Source organism: Mytilus edulis, chromosome 8 (genome assembly GCF_963676685.1).
Source record: "Mytilus edulis chromosome 8, xbMytEdul2.2, whole genome shotgun sequence".
Lineage (NCBI taxonomy): Eukaryota > Metazoa > Mollusca > Bivalvia > Mytilida > Mytilidae > Mytilus > Mytilus edulis.
In genome coordinates this window covers 24,661,477-24,680,923 of record NC_092351.1, presented here as the reverse complement: position 1 = coordinate 24,680,923, position 19,447 = coordinate 24,661,477, and positions in this window count along the sequence as shown.

The following is a 19,447-nucleotide window of genomic DNA, read 5'->3' as shown; positions in this document are numbered from 1 at the left end:
AAGAGACCAACACACACAGAAAATAACAACTATGGGTCTCCTTCAACAATGAGGAAAACCCCTACTGTAGAGTCAGCTTTTAACAGTCAGGTAAAGTTACCTTTAAGACGACCAGTCTGTCAATAACCTTGTACCACTACAACATAAAAAAAACTATATAGAAACCATTTGAAAAAAGATTAACTCATCAGATGAATACAAATATAAATATATCCCATCAACGAAAAGACAGATATGAGTGTACTCGCAGTTACGGGAAGCTAGTTCAAAGCCAATAAAAACTAATTAAAAATCCATGCAGCTAAGACTACATTACCAATCCGTACGCATCCAACATTCCAACATCAAATGGATTTAGTGTAAAGACGGCATAAACAGTCAAACTATAAGACGCACATTACCATGCGTAATGCCAATATTCAGATACAGATATCGATAGATTTAAGAGCCATGAATGGGCATATTTCTTTTTGTTTTGCATCCTGAAAAAAGCATGTTAAAATTAAAAGGATAGTAGCACTACAAATCCACTAAAAATAAGTGATACCCACCCATGAGACAAAATCAACCCATATGTTTCAGTTATTTTCTCTTATCATCATTATCATATTATTATTTTTTTTATATTATAGTTGTTGTTGTTGTTGTTGTTGTTGTTGTTGTTGTTGTTGTTGTTGTTGTTGTTCACATATCACCGAAATGCGAGACGAAAGATAGCAAAAAGTATTCAAACGTATGTGCCAAAACAACCTGACAATACCATGGCAAAAAAAATAACGAAAAATCATTAACATTCAAACAACATCATACAATTCTCAATAATAGAAAACTACAGACTATTTTTGGCAAGATCTAGAGTAGCTGCTATGGATTATTTCAAAACTATTAAAGGATCAGATACTTCAATGTAGGAAGTGCGTTGATTTGGTTGCTTTGATTTAGTGTAAAAATTTCACAGAACCGACTCAGATTTTTATCCTTATATTTATATATGTATTTAAACGTTTTAAAATATTGAAAACAATATAAATATGTTTAGATCCATGCACTTGGATGGCTATTATGTGTGACAAGTGGTTTTGACCTGGTGTGCCCACACCCATCGCACAGAACACCACGAATCGCAAGAGTTTGTAATGGAAATGCTACATTGTATTATAGCTGTTTGACAGATAAAACAGAGAGTGAAGAAGTCTATTCAGAAACATGCACTACAACAAAAGACTTTGTTAAATCAGGTATGTATTAATCTGTGTTTTTCAATACAAATGGTGTGTCTTAGCGTATAAATGGGAACTTAATCATTTTTGAATTGCAAAAGCGGCCAAAAAATATCGGTTTAAATGTTTTAAGAGTAAGATATGTATCATTCGAACATGGAGTTTATGTTTCAGATCTCACGATACCAACATAGTCGCCGCCTGTTCTGTAATTTAACCGATTTTATTCCATTTCCTATTGTGACTTAAACAATGTGAATTTGAATTGCGGATAATGTATGAAAAGCAGGAAACGCTAACATTGTAGACGCAGCCAGTCTTGCTTTATTATTTTTGTTTCTAATCTTATATGTCTCTTCTAAAAGTGATTTACGATATTTTGATCAGAAGTCAATAATTGTAGCTTGATAATAAATATGATAATCATCGATCATCGAATTGAATTATAAAAAAAATATGTTATACAATGTACTTTAGTTCATCATGTTAGACGAAACGCACATGTGATGGACTAAACTATAAGCTCTGTATTTTTTATATTAATATTTTTTAAACAAGTTTAGACGCATTATATATCTATTAGTTGTTATTTGCTTTATTATTGAAATCGAGTAATAAGTGTCTTTTTGTTGTTATGATGTACAAATACCCGGCCACGTCCACTCTGTGTTTTTTGTTAGATGTATATGTGTTACTTTCCATCTGATGATATTTTTAACTGATTTTTTATAAAGTGTTCTTATGTTGTACTGTTACACAACTGACGGAGGATTGGGATACCGCTAACATGTTAAATATAAAAAAAGAGAAGATTTGGTATGATTGCCAATGAGACAACTCTCCACAGACAGGCTGGTATAGGATTGGGGAAATGTTCGCCAACCCGCCAACCTAGTCGCCAACGTCGCCAACATTCTAAATAGTACCCTGTTCGCCAACGTCGCCAACATTCTAAACAGTAACCCTGTTCGCCATAGTCACCAACGTTCTGAACAGTACCCCTGTTCGTTAACGTCGCTAACGTCGGCATCATTTTGAACAGTTCCCCTGTTCGCCAACGTCGCCAACATACTGAACAGTACCCCTGTTCGCCAACGTCGCCAACATTGTGAACAATACCCCTGTTCGCCATCGTCGGAGGCGACGTTTGACGTCGCCAACGTCGCAAAAATTCTAAACAGTACCCCTGTTCGCCAACTTCGCTAACGTCGTATACATTCTGAATTGTACCCCTGTTCGCCAACGTCTCAAACTTCGCCAACATTCTGAACAGTACCCCTGTTCGCCAACATTCTGAACAGCACTCCTGTTCGCCAACGTCGCCATAATTCTGAACAGCACCCCTGTTCGCCAACGTCGCCAACCGTTCGCCAACATTCAAAACATTACCACTGTTCGCCAAAGTCGTCAACATTCTGAACAGTACCCCTGTTCGCCAACGTCGTCATCATTCTAAACAGTGCTCATGTTCACAAACTTCGTAAACCATTCTAAAAAAACAACTTGTTGTAAACTGAATAGTGCTACATTTTTTATAATTTAATACTAGTAGCTATAGCCCATAAATAGTTTCCAAGAAGGAATACAAAAATCTTCAAAAAAAGACTTATCAGCATACTAACAGCCATTTAAACATCATTACAAAATGAAACAAGTGCAGCTTTTAAAATAAAAAGCAGTAACTCAACAGTGAAAATCAGGTCAATTACATGTACATATGACAGACATTTAAAAACTTTATTCATATATTTTTTATCAATGACCCCCCTTCCACCCTTTTAACTTGATTTAGGAAAAAATAATTGACCAATAAGGATATATATAGAATCAATGTCAATTAAACAAAACGTGCAGCAATTTTGACCCCCCCCCCCCCCACACACACACACACACACAACTATTTGAATTAAGTTTATTTTTATCCTTCATTGATTTTTTGATGTCGTCCCTTATATATCTGCATAAAATTAAAATATAAAAATCATTTAGTTCTGTAACTTTAAAATAACTATATGCTCATATGAGCCTGTGTTGTTAACCTTAGTCTAAGTGCATATTCTACAGAGGACACTTACTCTCCAACATTGCTCTTGTCAAATTATCTCAATTCATTACAGTTAATAACTAAATAATGGACACAAATTGCATTTTACCCTGTGTACTATTTTTGGCCATGTCAGCCATCTTCGACATATTTTACAAAAAATAATACATACCCTAATAACACGAATTATGATTGTAGCCATGTCTGGTAAAATTTTACCTACAACTTTCAGATTACATTTTTGTTAAAGAAAACCATATAAATAGGACATTAAAGGACAATAACTCCATTCCATTGTTATTGAATATCTTACCTTGCCGATCATTTTTGCTTATCTAAGTTTCCTTTTTAATATATATTATAATAATAAAGATATAAGGCAAATACACTAAAAAATAGTAACAATGGTAATAAAAAGGCAATAATTAGAATTTGTAAAATTTGTATTCCTGATCATTCTGGTATTTTCATGTTTTTCTCTATCTATTATATATGCTATAGTTTATTTTATCTGTCTATTATATATGTTACAGTTTTCTAAATATTAAGCAAAATTGAAAAAGGGATAAAAAAATCATTTAAGGGCAATAACTCTCATAATTATTAATAAGGTTTTGTCATATAAAATAAATAGCATGATGAGTAGTGCTAAATATTTTTGTCCTGTCAGATTTTCTCTATTAATAGCATGTTTTGTAATCATAAACAAATTCTCAAATTTACTCCTATGTTCTATGGTTTGGCCAAGTTGGCCATCTTGGCTGCCAGGTGGGGTTATCAGACAAATTTCTTAAACTTTATACCCCAATTATAATTTTAGCTCAGTTTAATTAAATTTTTCCTAGCAGTTTCTACTTTAAAGATGTTGTCCAAAAATTAAAATCAACCCTTTTATATGCATAAAATCGTATAACTCAGAAGCGTAAAATTTATAACAAAATCAGAAAGTAGCTTACAACAATAGATATAAACAATTTACCAAAGTTTCATTAATAAATGCTAGAAGCATTTTTGAGTTATTTGTCCGAAACTTAAAAATCACCCTTTTTGTAAAAAATAAAAACCCATAAATCAAAAACGTATAGTCTAAAATTTATAAAAATTAAAAGGGAGCTCATAAACATGTAGATAGAATTAAACAATTCACCAAAGTTTCTTGCAAGTTGGTGAATTTACTTTTAAGGTTATTGTCCGTAAACTGGCAAATCTCCCTTTTTAATGAATAAAACTAGGAAAGAGTAAATCCGGTATTTATAAAAAATAAAAGCAACTCACGTCAATAGATATAAACAATTCACCAAGGTTTTATGCATATTAGTTTAAGCGTTTTTGAGTTTATGTCCGACATATTGAAAACGAACGAACGAACAGACGGACGGACAGACGGTCAACAATATACCATAATTGTCCCAACAACCATTCTGTAAGTATTGCATGGCAATGCATAGTCCCCTACCCGTTAACAAAATCATAGTATTGAAACAAAATTGTAACTTGATGTATAACTTGTCATTGTAAACATTATAACAAATATCAACCCCCTTTTTTTGGACGATCAATGCATTTTGCAAATGTTTGCACCTGTCCTAAGTCAGGAATCTGATGTACAGTAGTTGTCGTTTGTATTTGTAATTCATACGTGCTTCTCGTTTCTCTTTTTCATATAGATTATACCGTTGGTTTTCCTGTTTGAATGGTTGTACACTAGTAATTTTGGGGCCCTTTATAGCTTGTTGTTCGGTGTGAGCCAAGGCTCCGTGTTGAAGGCCGTACATTGACCTATAATGGTTAACTTTTTTAAATTGTTATTTGGATGGATAGTTGTCTAATTGGCACTCACACCACATCTTCCTATATCTATTTGAATAGGGATATGTAGTCGGAACCCACCCCCCTTTTGTCCTGGGTTAGGACCCCTCTTTTTTTGAAAATGGCTGGATCCGCCCCTAAAAATAAAAAAAAATAAAAACTCAAATCAATATCTTGAATATCAAGAATGACAAAAACAGTGAGTAAAACCTAAATATATAAATTTGCACCTCCAACAAAGGCAAACGAATGTCCACTCTCAAATCTTCATTACATAGTATAAATCTAAAATGTAATCATGACTTAACAAGAATGTGTCCATAACATACAGATTCCCCAGTCGCACAAGTTATCATTTTCCATGTTCTGCAGTTCTGTGGACCGTGAAATTTAAGATCAGAACTCTAATTTGGCATTAAAATTAAAAAGATCATTTCATAGGGAACATGTTTCCCAAGTTTCAGGTTGATTGCAATACAATGTCATCTAAAACTAACATAACCAAATCATTAACGTGATGCGGGACAGATGGACAGACAAACACAAAGTTCAGAAAACATAATTCCCATGAATGAGATATGAAAAATATTTTAAATTGTCTTGCTGATAATTTTTGCTGTTAATATTTTTTTAATCCCCCCAGGTTTTCCCCAAAAACGCATATACATGGGGAGACTATCATGGCAATATTGCTACAATAAATATACTCCTCAGGGCGCAGCTTCATACAACCGCAGAAATAGTACCCTGAACAGTAGGGGCAAGTACGGACATAACATTCAAGCTTGATACAACTCTTAATTTGGATTGTTATTAAATATTTGACTAAACATAGGTTTCTGACACAGAATAAATGTGGTCTAAAAAACTTAAAACCTTTAATTTTTCTATTATTGTCCAATATCCAAAATCTAAATACATAGTTTTATTCAGCATATCAAAGAACCACAATGCAAGAATTCAATTTTTAATGAAATCAAACAAAAGTTTAATTTCAGACCCTTTTAACCTCAACAAGTACCAATTTCATAATGGGTCCCAAAAATCAAAAATGTAAATACTTAGTGAGATTCAGCATACTAGAGAACCCTAAGAATTAAAGAATAAAACCGTGTTGAAATTAGTAAAAATATAAGCAATTTATACAAACTGAAAGTATAGAAAAAAGTATTAGTTTTGGCCCTTAATTCCTAAACAGTTATGGCCATAATCCCCAAAATCAATCCTAATCTTCCTTTTTTGTATGGAACCTTGTGGTTCAATTTAAGATGATCCATACAATGACACACAAGTAACTGTATGAAAACTATAACATGCTTATTTCGACCCCTTTTTAGGACCTTAATTCCTAAACTGTTGAGACCATAACTCCCAAAATCAATCCCAACCTTCCTTCTCAAGTTTACATCCTAGAGTTTAAATTTCATACAGATCCATTGTCTTAAACTAAAGTTATTGTCAAGAAACTAACTAGTCCTACTCATCACTTTTCTGTATTAAAGTTTTTATCTATGTACATGTTGTACATTTATGACAAATTTTAAGGTACTTGTAATACATTAAAAGGTAACGAGAATTAAGCTGTAAAATTTAATTAACATCAAACTGGGTTTCGCGTTTTCAGGCGTTTATAACCTTCAATAGTTATCAAAGGTACCAGGATTATAGTTTAGTACACCAGACGCGCGTTTCGTCTACAGACGTTCTATGCCTATTTTCAAATTTATAAAGGACCATAACTATATAAAAATAAATATATTACAAATATTTAAATGAAACGCCATTTTGTAATGCAGTAACCATGGTAAGAGCGTATCAAAATTTATAAACATGATTAAAAGCATTGGCTTAACAGTTCATTAGTAATTGCATAAAAACAACAAAAAGTGCAAATTTCCATCCTATAAAAAACTATAAGTCAATAATAAAAATTGTCAAAATTCCAATGTAAATATTTAACTTTACCATGTTTACTTTTGTATTATTACTAGAATTAATACCACCATTGTTTTCCTATATTTATAATATAAGTCTTTGTTAAATTTGTAAAACATATTTAAAGTTTGCATAACTTATTTGTGTCAACATATTCAAATAAAGAAATACTTGCTATAAATAAAGTTTTATCCTGTCCAGTAAATCAGACAAAATTTTAAACAACATTTCATTGTATTTAAAAACAATGACCATCAATGCACAAAGCTGGAAGAGTGGAAGTAAAAAAAAAATCACACTTTTTTTCCCTGTTTACAAAACTTTTAAAATAAATTTTACCATGTATTCTCAAATTTCAAAAACATTTTATAAAAAGACTAAAAATAAAACAGTGCTATGAAAATCCCAAGATATATGTTTATAACTTTAAAAAAAAACATCAATAAAATGCAGGTTAAGCTGCACATCATATGCATATAACTGTCAAATTCAAGAAAACATATTTTTCTTTCCTTGTTTTTATATTTCAAACAGGATGTCATACAGTAGATATACAAACATGTGGTATCAGTTACAATGATACAACTTTCCATCCAATTCACAATTCATAAAACTAAACCATTATAGTAAAATATCAGTCTTCAACACGGAGTCTTGGCTCACACAGCAAGCTATGAAGGGGCTCAAAAATTAATAGTGAAAAAAACAATTGTACAGGAAAACTAATTGTCTAATCTACATAAAAGACGAGAAACACGTATGAACCACATCAACAAACGACAATTATTGAACAATCTGAACATCAGATTAAAAGAAAAATCCAAATCATGTCTGTAATGGTAAAAATAAAAATATAGTGTAGATCAATAAATAAACATAATCAAATATTTGTTTCATAATTTCATCTCCATTAAAACACCATAAAACATGATACAATGTGGATGTGTTTAAGATTATAAACACCACTTATGTTTCTATATGTGCCTTCATTATTCGTTCTCTAAGTTTCAATACCTCAAAACTATAACTGTTACACTCTAAATTAGTGTAAATATCATTTTTGCTTTGGTTTTTTTTTTTTATATATGATTTAAATATACTTTTAAATTCAATTTCTCCTTTGCCTTTATGAAAGTTTTTAATAATTTTAGGACATTAATTTGATTTATTTTAACCAGTTTACTAGTTGTCGTCAATAGGATTAGGTTTAAATTTACAAACAATGCATTTAAATGAAAACATTTAGTTGGACCCTCTCCCCTTTTATCCTAGGTTGGAAATCCCCTCTTAAAAATGTCTGAATCTGCCCCTAAGTGGTCTGATAGTGATAGTGGTAAAAAGGAATATGTCTCACATTCTTATAAGTTGATACATGCCGGTCATGGACATTTGTCAAATGATTGAAACTTACAAAAATAAAGGACATACTGTATACCATTTCACAGCATTATAATGTTCTATTGCACCAAGTAAGACTCGGTAAAAAGTTAGCAGTCACAAGAAAGTTAGAGAAAACGGATGTTGACAACTTGTGTATTTCCAGAGACAAGGACGGCCACATAAGGCCAAAATCCGAATTTTAATTTTTTCGTAAAATTGTTATAATAATATATATATAAAACATGCTACACATAACATCAAACATATTTTTTTGAAAACTGTGCAAACAGTAAATAAGAAATAATGTTGGCGATGTTGATTAATAACAAAATACAAACATAAATGTTGGCGATCTTCAGTAAGTTGGCGAACATATACAACAATCTTGGCGAACTTAGTTAACTATAACTATAAAACTAACGGCCTTATTTGTGTACAAAAAATGAACGAAAAACAAATATGTAACACTTAAACAAACGACTGACTTACAATCTCCTGGCTTGGGACAGGCACATACGTACATAATGTGGCGGGGTAAAATATGTTAGCGGGACCCTAACCCTCCCCTAACCTGAGACAGTGGTATAACAGTACAAAATAAGAACGAACTATCAAAATCATTAACCCCACCACATTCTGTAAATATGTAATTTTCTCGTTTGAGTTGAATTACCTTCATCATTTTGGGGCCTTATATAGCTGAGTATTCAGTATGAGATAAGTTCATTGAGGAAGTCCCTATGGTGAACTATATTTGTTAATTTCAGTATCATTTGGTGTCTTTTGAAGAGTTGTCTCATTGACAATCATAATTATCATACCACATCTTCTTTTTTATATTGATCCGGTTTGTGTATTGATTAAAACCAATGTGTCTTGTTCTCCGATTATCTTAAATCAATTGAATATTCTAGAATTCCATACACACACTTAGTAGGGTGCCCAGTATCGAAAAATACTTCTTGTTAATGAGTTTAAGTTAACGGATAATACACGGCTATATTTATTTGCAAACTATTGCAAAATCATTATTTTTTCCAATCATTAATGTCGTCGTAATCTCCCGTGGTCACGTTTTTCAAAATTTTGTGGTTTCTTATGGTATCCAAAAATACCTCATTATACAGGCCATCTTAAACACGAAAAATAAAATTATTGCTTTCTGTGTTATTTGTTTAAATGATACTTATCATTTAGCTTAAAAATTCAATTTATCATATAACGAAAGCTGAAAAGATTTATATAATTTAAGTATAATTCTTTCAGGATTTTAGTAAGACTATTTGTTTAGCTGAAATTTACCACATTTTTAACGAAAGAAAATTTATTGCGTGTTACTTTCATGTGATGTTTACTCTGATTGCATCAATAAGACATAGTTCATATGTGTGCCAAATATCTTTTGTGTAATGTTAATCGGTGAGAAGAAAATAGCAATTTAAAACACAAATTTAGTGATAATTCTGCCTTGTTTCAAACACGCGTTTTCTCGTGACGTTAATCGTTTTGTTAATCTAATAGGACAATTGTCACTAACTTCTTTTCTTTTTTTTTTTGTTGCTTTTTATATGGTCGATTTGTATATTTGGAATAATTCAGTTATTTTGAAGATCGTTGTTTTGTAATTGGAAACATTTTTTGTTGGTTTTTATTACTTTAATTGGTATTTTTAATTGATAGTTTTGTTATAATTGTAATATACAAATCAAATCTTTCGGTCACGTATCAGACCCGGAATATGGCATACATTCACAGTTCTGTTAAACTATTCCCATCAAGCCAGAAACGAAGTAAGAATAAAATACAATGGAATAAATGTGTTATATGTCAGGGTTCTTCGACTAAATTGCTTAGTTATATACGAGGAATAAGCACAAACAAAAGCTTTAACGAGGTTATGGGATCACGGAAAGATAAATCATTTTAGTTTAGTGCATGATGCTTCAGACCTAGACCATCTCCGTACTGCATGATTACAAAGTGTTGTACTATCATTCTTGCTATTAATCTTACACTAGCAGACACAACTGCAGTTATTTTAAAGCTGAATCTAGTTCGTTGTTCATCTGTAAAAGTGTTTCAGGTCATATATGAAAGGTCGTCAAATTCCTGACTGGAAACAGTTTCTTTGAGTCAGTGAAAACCAGCAAGCCTTAATCAGATTCCTTTGCGAATCGATTGTTCAGCATCATACATATTGTAGATCAACAGTTACTATGATACATGAGGAAGTCATATTCTAGCTAGCACCTTCAAGGACCCTAAATCAGTTAAGAAGGGGTATTCAGGTTTTAAGAATTATTTTGTACGCCCGATGAAGTAGATACTCGCATGATTTTACATGTATTCATGTAGACAAAGAGTTCGGTGTGAAAGGGATCAAGGGTAGGGTAATAATTAAGTCACAATATACAACTGTTCCAATCTTATGCGTTCATTACTCTATGCACCATACGCATAAGCTATCGTTTCAAACAGGCACTATAACTTTCACAGAAGATTTACGCCGCTATATACTAGTACCTGTCCACGAAATATGCCATCCGTAATATTCTAACAGCTGCACATGCTGCAACATGCTATAACATGATGCAATACAACGTAATCGTCCCTGTTCGGTAAGCGCACTGTTTTGTTTAGTCTTGAAGGACAACCCAGATGATTTTACCGATCTGTCAAACCTTTCTTATTGTGACATCGATGAATCTATAGATGCAGCTATATTAGCTTATTTTTAGGTTGAATAGTCTCAAGTCAAAACAAAAATAGATCATTGTGACCTAAACAAATTGAGCGTAAAATTGGCTACAATTTAAAATTTCGCCCTGTGAATCTACTTTTAAAATAATATTTGATAAGAGCTTCACTCCAGACGTTAATTTGATGTCTTCTCATATAGCAAAACTACCCTAATATTCTCCTCTTCAGTTCGAATTGACTTGTTCTTGTCTATCTCTAAGGTCAGGTATCATCCGACATTCTGCAAGATTTAGTCTGTACTTGTAAGGGGAAATCTGTGTTTTCAAGGGGTTGCATTTGCTTCGAACAAAATCTATCATGTACAGATTAATGCCCATGTCAGGCAAATGACATATGTCAAAATGTAAATACTCGTCTGGTTGCAGTTGGAAACATTGGTGACAACGGAGATGACGATGTATAAGATTTCATTTTTCTGTATGTACCTTATAAATCAGTTTAGCTATCGAATGAAAGTGAAAATTAAGCAGTCCGTAACAATAAAAAAAAAACATCTACTCAATTTTGAAATCGTGGGAATTATAGTAATAATCTATCTAGTTGGGATTCCGAAAGATATGTAAGAAATAAATAAAAAACAGACCCTGCAATATGTTCTCTGACTGGTTGGTAGGCTTAAACTACAGGAGACCATAGAACGTAGTAGGTAATACTAGCCTCGATCATAATTTTCTATTTGCATTTGTTGTTGTTTTTTCGTGTTTTTGTCATGCTGTCGTCTGCTAGTCTTCATTTTATAAGTTTTTAATGATCCTTTGGTTTTTAATGCCTTTTTTGTTTGCAATTGTTTTTAAAATACATCGGTGCTGTACGTAACCCTCTCCCTTATTATATTTTTGGAATACTTGTAGACATTAAAGCCAATTGTTGCTCATTTAGTCATCTATATATATGTAGGATTGTGTGTTTTACCTGTTTCTAATAGACGTTTTGTTTTCATAACACTTACCCCCCCCCCCTTTCTCTGTTTGCAGTTATTTTTACTTTTGTAAACCAAAGTTATACACAGAGCTTCATATTCAACCAAGTTCGACGTTAATTTCGAAACAAAACAGTTATATATACTCTTTCACACCCAATAAGAGAAATCTGATATTTACTTAGAAATTGACGAACACCTTACTATCAAAAGACGTGAAAAACACATTTTGTTTGCGACAAACGATTAAAGTTAAGATCTAGAAAACATCTTTAGATCTTACTAGTAACGAATTGAATACAAAAATTTGAAATTTAGAAATTGAAATAGGTCAAGGTCACTGTCAGCTGTTTGAAAATTTCAAATCTGCACCCTGTATGCAAAAAAGTCAATTTAAAGTCATTTTTGGCGATAAAAATATGAAATAAGTTCTAAATGTAGATACAAAAGACATTTTTCTATAAATTATTTGTTTTTATCTTGCTCCAAATGCATAAATGTAGGAGAACCAAGCTATCTAACTGTGACAGTGCATTTTTCTTGATTTTTTGCTTTGACCTTTGACCCTGATTTTCAAAAAATCGTGATCACGACAGACAACGACGACAACGCTATTTCGATGAGACTTGTTCTCCTCTCTCCAATGATATAAAACATAGCCGTGTGTTATTCCGTTAAGGCAAATCGATCAAATTTTTCTTTGATTGGGCACCCTACTAACTGGGATGATACGTTAATACATCGGATATAAAGGATATATCAGGGTATAGGATGTTGGCCCGTGAAAGTTTGTGCTTTTGTGCTTCTTTATGTCATTTTTTTTAATCGATGATTGTATGAATAAGAAACTCATTGAATAAAAATCAATTTATATTAATGTATTTAAATGAGCAATTAGTCTTAACATTCAAGCATATTTTGAATATCTTAAATGTGCTGACATGAATTGTCATTGATATGGTTATATTTATAAATTTACTGTTTTCAAATTTTTGAATTTTTTGAAATACTAAGGCTTTTCTACCTCAGACATAAATTACCTTAGTTGTATTTGGCAAAACTTTTAGGAATTTTGGTCCTCGATGCTCTTCAACTTCGTACTTTATTTGGCATTTTTAACTTTTTGAGATTCGAGCGTCACTGATGAGTCTTTTGTAGACGAAACGCGCGTCTGGCGTATATACTAAATTAAGTCGTGGTATCTATGATTTGTTTATTTATTAACAGTGTTCAAATAAAACAAATAGATATTTATCAACCTTTTATCTATAAATCAAAGAAAACAGATAGCGGAAACAATATACCCAGAAAGTTTACTTAATATCTTTATTTATTAATCGGTAAATGGCAAAATTCAATACCAACAGATTTGTTAAAAGTTTATCTTACGAATTCATTTTCTAATTTAAACTGGTTCGTAAAGGAATTAACGAACCAATAGTATACAGTCGGGACCTATACGCCTCGGACATTCTATTATATGATGTGCCTTGTTACTACATGTACTTGGTTTGAAAACTGGTATCTTTACTTATATCAACATCGTGCTCGAGACTCATTTAAATAGTCTTCCTTCTACTTAGTATGTAAATGTATGGATTTGGCTTACCATTGAGAAATACCTAAATTACCAAACACTAGTAGTACTGGAACGGATAATCACCAAAATCGGTAAAAAGGTATTGCACCTCAAATGAAACAACAATGAAGAGGTGCTCCGAACAAACTTTAAAGGAAGATATATTAGAGATTTTAGAGTTAACGATGTTTAGACTTACATGTAGTTGTACAAAAAATATAATATATAATAACGAAAGTCATTTATTTATTTAAACAATGACAACATACAATGATAGGGAAACAGTTTTTATTTTAGGGAACCGACAAATTATTTGTCACACCACAATACTTTTCAATATAAAATGGTAGCATATGCTACAAAGGAGTAAGTTCAGTAAGACCACTTTTTGGCCCCAAAATGTAGCAGTTTTACAAAATTATGAAAATGTTATCTTGTAACTATTTACTGAAAAAAAGAATGCTTCTGCTACATACATATGGGCTGTTTTTGACAATACAATGCACATATATCGGGTACTAGCATCATTAAGTCATGCTAAATTACTGAAATCTTCACAATTAAAGCATTTTAGTTAAAGTTTAGACAGTTTCCGTCCTAAATGAAAGTGGCCGCATTCGTGTTCATTCATAATATTGAAATGTTAGTTGTATTGATGATAATACATAACATAAAGGTTGAGGATGAACACGGATGCGGCCTCTTTTTTTTTGACAAAAACTATCTGAAAAATGACGTTTTGTTTGGCATATTTGATAGATTTTTCATATTTAAGCTTGAATCGGAGCGTTTTTAATGACTAAATCAGTTAAAATCTTTCACATAAACTAATTGAATCAATTGAAATAGACACTTAAGTGTTTGAACAGTGTCCAAAATCTTTCGTTAGATGAACCTGAAATTTGAGGCCGAAATCGGTCCTTACCGGACCTACTCCTTTATAACTTTATTTTGAATTCCATAATTTAACCCTCCCTGTTTATTAGCTGCATTAACTGTATATTTATCACTAAAAATCGGTTATTGATTTGCTGATGTACGGTGGGCGATAAATTAATCCATGTTTGTACAAAGTGAAATAACTCATTTTTTAAAAGATTTTTGAAAAACATTCAATTTGTATTAATATCAATTATAAATCATATTTTGATTTTTTTTTCTTCTTTTCTTTATTTAATTGTTTGAAGAATTTTGTGGTAGGTTTGTTTATTATTCTGTATAAATTATTTTTTTCTGAATGCTTCATACATATGAAAACAATTATGAAGTGAACTCCTTTAATAAGATAATAATCTATTTTTCATAAAAGAAGATATTCCATTTAATTTATATTTAATTTGAGTTGTGTGTGTTAATTCTAATTAATAAATGAATCCTGTTTGGGGTTCCAGATTTGCAATTTCATTAGATAATACTAATTTTTTTTTATTAACGGATCTATTTCAATACATTACATTGTGTAGATAAATGATAGATAAGTTGCAGATCTATTAGTGTGTTACAAATGAAAGAAAAAATATTGGAAAATATTAACTATCTATATAAAACTACAAGTTTGATTACACTTAGTGTTTTTAAATGATATTCACCGGTACTTTAACCGGTAATCAAGCCTATAAACCATCTGGTAATTATACTATTTCGTTATATTTTGAAAATAAATATAATCTTACATCATATCTCATTGCATCATATCTAATTTTAGAGAACTATGGTTAATTCATATTCTAAATTAATTTTAGATTTACATCATTGGTTCATGAAAATAAAGTTTGAACTATTTCCCTCTGAATAGAAATGGTTTTAAAATTGAATCTTGGGGTTCTTTGATATGCCGATGTTTGTCATATTAACATGAGCAACACGACAGGTGCCTCATTAAGGGCAAGATCTGCTTACCCTTCTGGAGTACCTGAGATCACCCCTAGTTTTTGATTGGGTTCCTCTTGCTCAGTCTTTAGTTTTCTATGTTGTTTCTTGTGCACTATTATTTGTCTGTTCGTCTTTTTCATTTTTAGCCATGGCGTTGTCAGTCTATTTTCGATTTATGAGTTTGACTGTTCTTCTGATATCTTTCGCCCCTCTTTTCTAGCAATGTACTTAGATTTTGGATATTGAACCTAGGGCCTGGTTTTCGAAAGTATCTTACGTTTAAGACATGTCTTATAATGGTCTTAGGACATGTCATAGTCGGAAGATATGTTTTCGAAAATGTCCCAAGTTACGATTTGTGATAACTTTTGTCGTAAAATTAAGACCCCTCGCGTCATGAGTTATACAAATGACTTATAATTATACATGTAAAAGATTTATAAAAAGAAAAATGGGGGTTCATGGGGAAATTTATTTAAGGCATTTAAATGGATAAAACCAGAGGATTCCGAAAATCTGACAAAAATTCTAAAACATGACAAGCAGACATCATTAATAGTACTATATTAACGTATTGTGCATGGGCATTTCGTTAAGCGGGTACTCGATGTACCGAATCTAAAAGTATTCATTCACAGTTAAAAAACAATGCATGCATGATAATACACGAAAGCGAAGTTCAAGATTTATTATATATTACAAACTAAATGTAAACAAATTATCAACTCACAATTCAATTCCTTTCTTGTATAAAATGTCATGTACAATATAATGAAAAAAATATAAAAAATCGTAAATATTAAGAATTGTAATTATTAATATGTTCATACTTTTCATTTTCATTTTGATATTTATCACTTTTTAATCATTAATTAAAATACTAGAACATGATGTTCACTTATTACAGTCATAAGAGCATCATAGATATGACTCTCTTAAGACAGCTTTGATTTACATCCTATGACATATCATATGATGATCATATTAAGATGATCATAAAATATGTCCTAAGGTATATCTTATGACATATCTTATGATATTTTCGAGAACCAGGCCCCGTGTTTTTTTTTGTTTTTTTTTTTGTAAATTGAATACTACCTCCCCCAATATACGAGCTATAGAAAAACATTACTTTAACGGGTGATACACGGACACTTTTAAATCGGTTACACGGACACTTTTTTATGACTGTTGCATGAACAATCAGTTAATTGGCACTTTAAATTCTAAGTAGATTTGAACTTTTTGTTTTACCGACATATGTCCTGTCTTTTTTTTATATATAATTATTAACGTGAGCATCAACAACTATATTTTTTTTAAACAATTCCAGTAGTTTACTGTTCCGACATCAGTACACTAAGGGATAGACCATTTAACTTCAAAAGGGGGTTATTGTTTGTTTTTCCTAAACATTTCAGATCTCAAAATTTTTAGAATACCGTATATAATAGTGTTAATTTGAAGAAAAAAATATTTGGTTGAACATTTTTATATTTTTGTTTACTCAGGAAAAAACATACCCCATTTTTGAAGTGAAATGGCCGGTCCTTAAAAAGTTTTTTTTTAATATATGAACTATAATATTATTCTCGACAATGCTGAAAGTGCTGATATTGACGTTTATATTTCAATAAAAAGAAGACGGGATATGTATATGAAAATATTTAACCTAATCAACAGATAAAATCCATATCAACTCACCAATGCATGTTGTGTTCCTATAAATAAAAAGTGTCTTTGTAATACATGTTTAGACAGACATTCTTGAAGAAAACTATTCAACTTATGGCATCAACTTTGGATGGTAAGCTGCGATATGGAACATAATTATTGTGACACTTGTTTAATGCCCCTGGGGCCATGTCATCGAAGCTGTCCTAGGACTAGGACATGTCTTAGGATGGTCTTAGGACACGTCTTAGTCCTAAGTCAGGTTAACGAAAGTCTCCTAAAATAAGATATGTCCTAAAATTGGTCCTAAAGTTAGGATATACATGTAAATAAATATACAAATAGGTGTCTTAGGATAGTCCTAAAAGTTACAATGCCCTTAAACGTAATAAAAACAACAAATATAGCACTAACTCAATTCTAAAAATACTAATACAATAATAAACTATCATACTGTTATTAGAATTGAATTAATAAAGCATAATATTTTCAATATTTGTTAAAGCTTCAATTGTATTAAATTAAATTATTTCGTGCTGTTTATTTGGAAGCCTAAAAAATACTATCATTATAAGCAACACATTTTGTGACTAATCAAAACGGTGCAATATTAATTTGAATATGGTAAAAAGTTGACTTCTTTTTTGTAACTAATCCTGATTCGATACATGTAATGAAATCGAATGGACCTAAGTACAAAACTAGTTTATGTACTAAAATCACAGCACGAATATCGCATTTAACAAAGTTTTGTGACTATTTACTTTTGTTTTCGTATCAAATTCATTTATATCTTTTATCATATCATAACGTATTTATTAGTATTACGTTAAAACTTTAACTTTTATTTTGCGTTAATTGTTTCCATATAAGAGTAGATACTAACATACCATTAAATCTATGACATAGAAATCTCTACACATTTTTTCAATAAAATAAATGTGTTAGGATGGTCCTAGGACCATCGTGGTTAGGACTGTCATAAGACAGCTTTGTTTTACATCCTAAGACATGTCTCAGACACGTCCTAAGACCATTCTAAATAATGTCCTAAGACATATCTTAGGACATATCCTAGGATACTTTCATTGACACGGCCCCTGGGATCAACACTATCAGAGAGATAAACAAAACTATAAACATGAAAATTTAAAAAAAAAATCCAAAATATGCCTAGTAAATATAACAAGACACAATATATTTATGCATAACATTTAATTCACTAATCAAATAGGAAATGAATTCTTTTGATATTACATTGTTATTGAATTTATAAAATATATTTGGCAACAAACGCACGATTTTTACTGATGGAGAGATTGAATGGCACAGCCTTTCGTGTTTTCAACGAAAAAATGATCAAGCCTGTTTATTTTAAATCTACTAAAAGATGCCCGCGAAATCGCGTACAATAGGCAATATTAAAACAAAGTGTTTTTTTACATTTTTTAGACAGCAGGTAAACTGAGCATGCCTGAAAACGTACAAGACACGGATTGATAACGATCACCGAATTGGGATATTTTCTCAAAAATTAAAGTGGAAAATAAGATTGTTTTAAAGACATATTTAAGAAGTACAAAACACTACGTTTTTATATCATATCACAAATATATTCATCTTTGTATGGTTTCAGAGGAGTTGCGGCTCAATGAAATCGACCTCCCCCTTTAGCGGTATAGATTTTAACCCTTCTTTTCCGTTTTCCACCAATACAAATCAAATGGTAGCTTGCTTACTTCTAAAATCTTTTTTAACATTACTTACTTGCGAAGTTGCATTTAAAAAAGTCTCAATGTGTGCAACATTTGTATTTTACTCGAATGGTTCTTTTTTATAAAGTTATTAGATTCTTGATTTTTTTTAGAAATTAAAAAAAAATCTGTTTAAAAAGTAACTCACATTAACTAGTATATGGCTAGAAGTATTTGAGTTTCTAATATGTTTAGTTTTGCTATCTCTTCTTGATGCGAAATGTACTACTTCTTTCTTGAAACGTCATACGAGTCAGATACAAAACTGAGGTAACAAAACAAAAGGCTGGAAACAACCTGCCTTATTGTTTTTCTGCTGATCTAGTGATCAAAGATAGCTCCGACTGCATCAACTATGAAAAATTAGGATATACATTTTGATTTAAAAAAAAGTGCTCCTCCCTATTTTTCGACAAGGGGAATATTTTGTTACTGTTCATATATACATGTACTATGCCATCAGATCGAATTAATCAATCAAATGATTTATATTTATTTCAC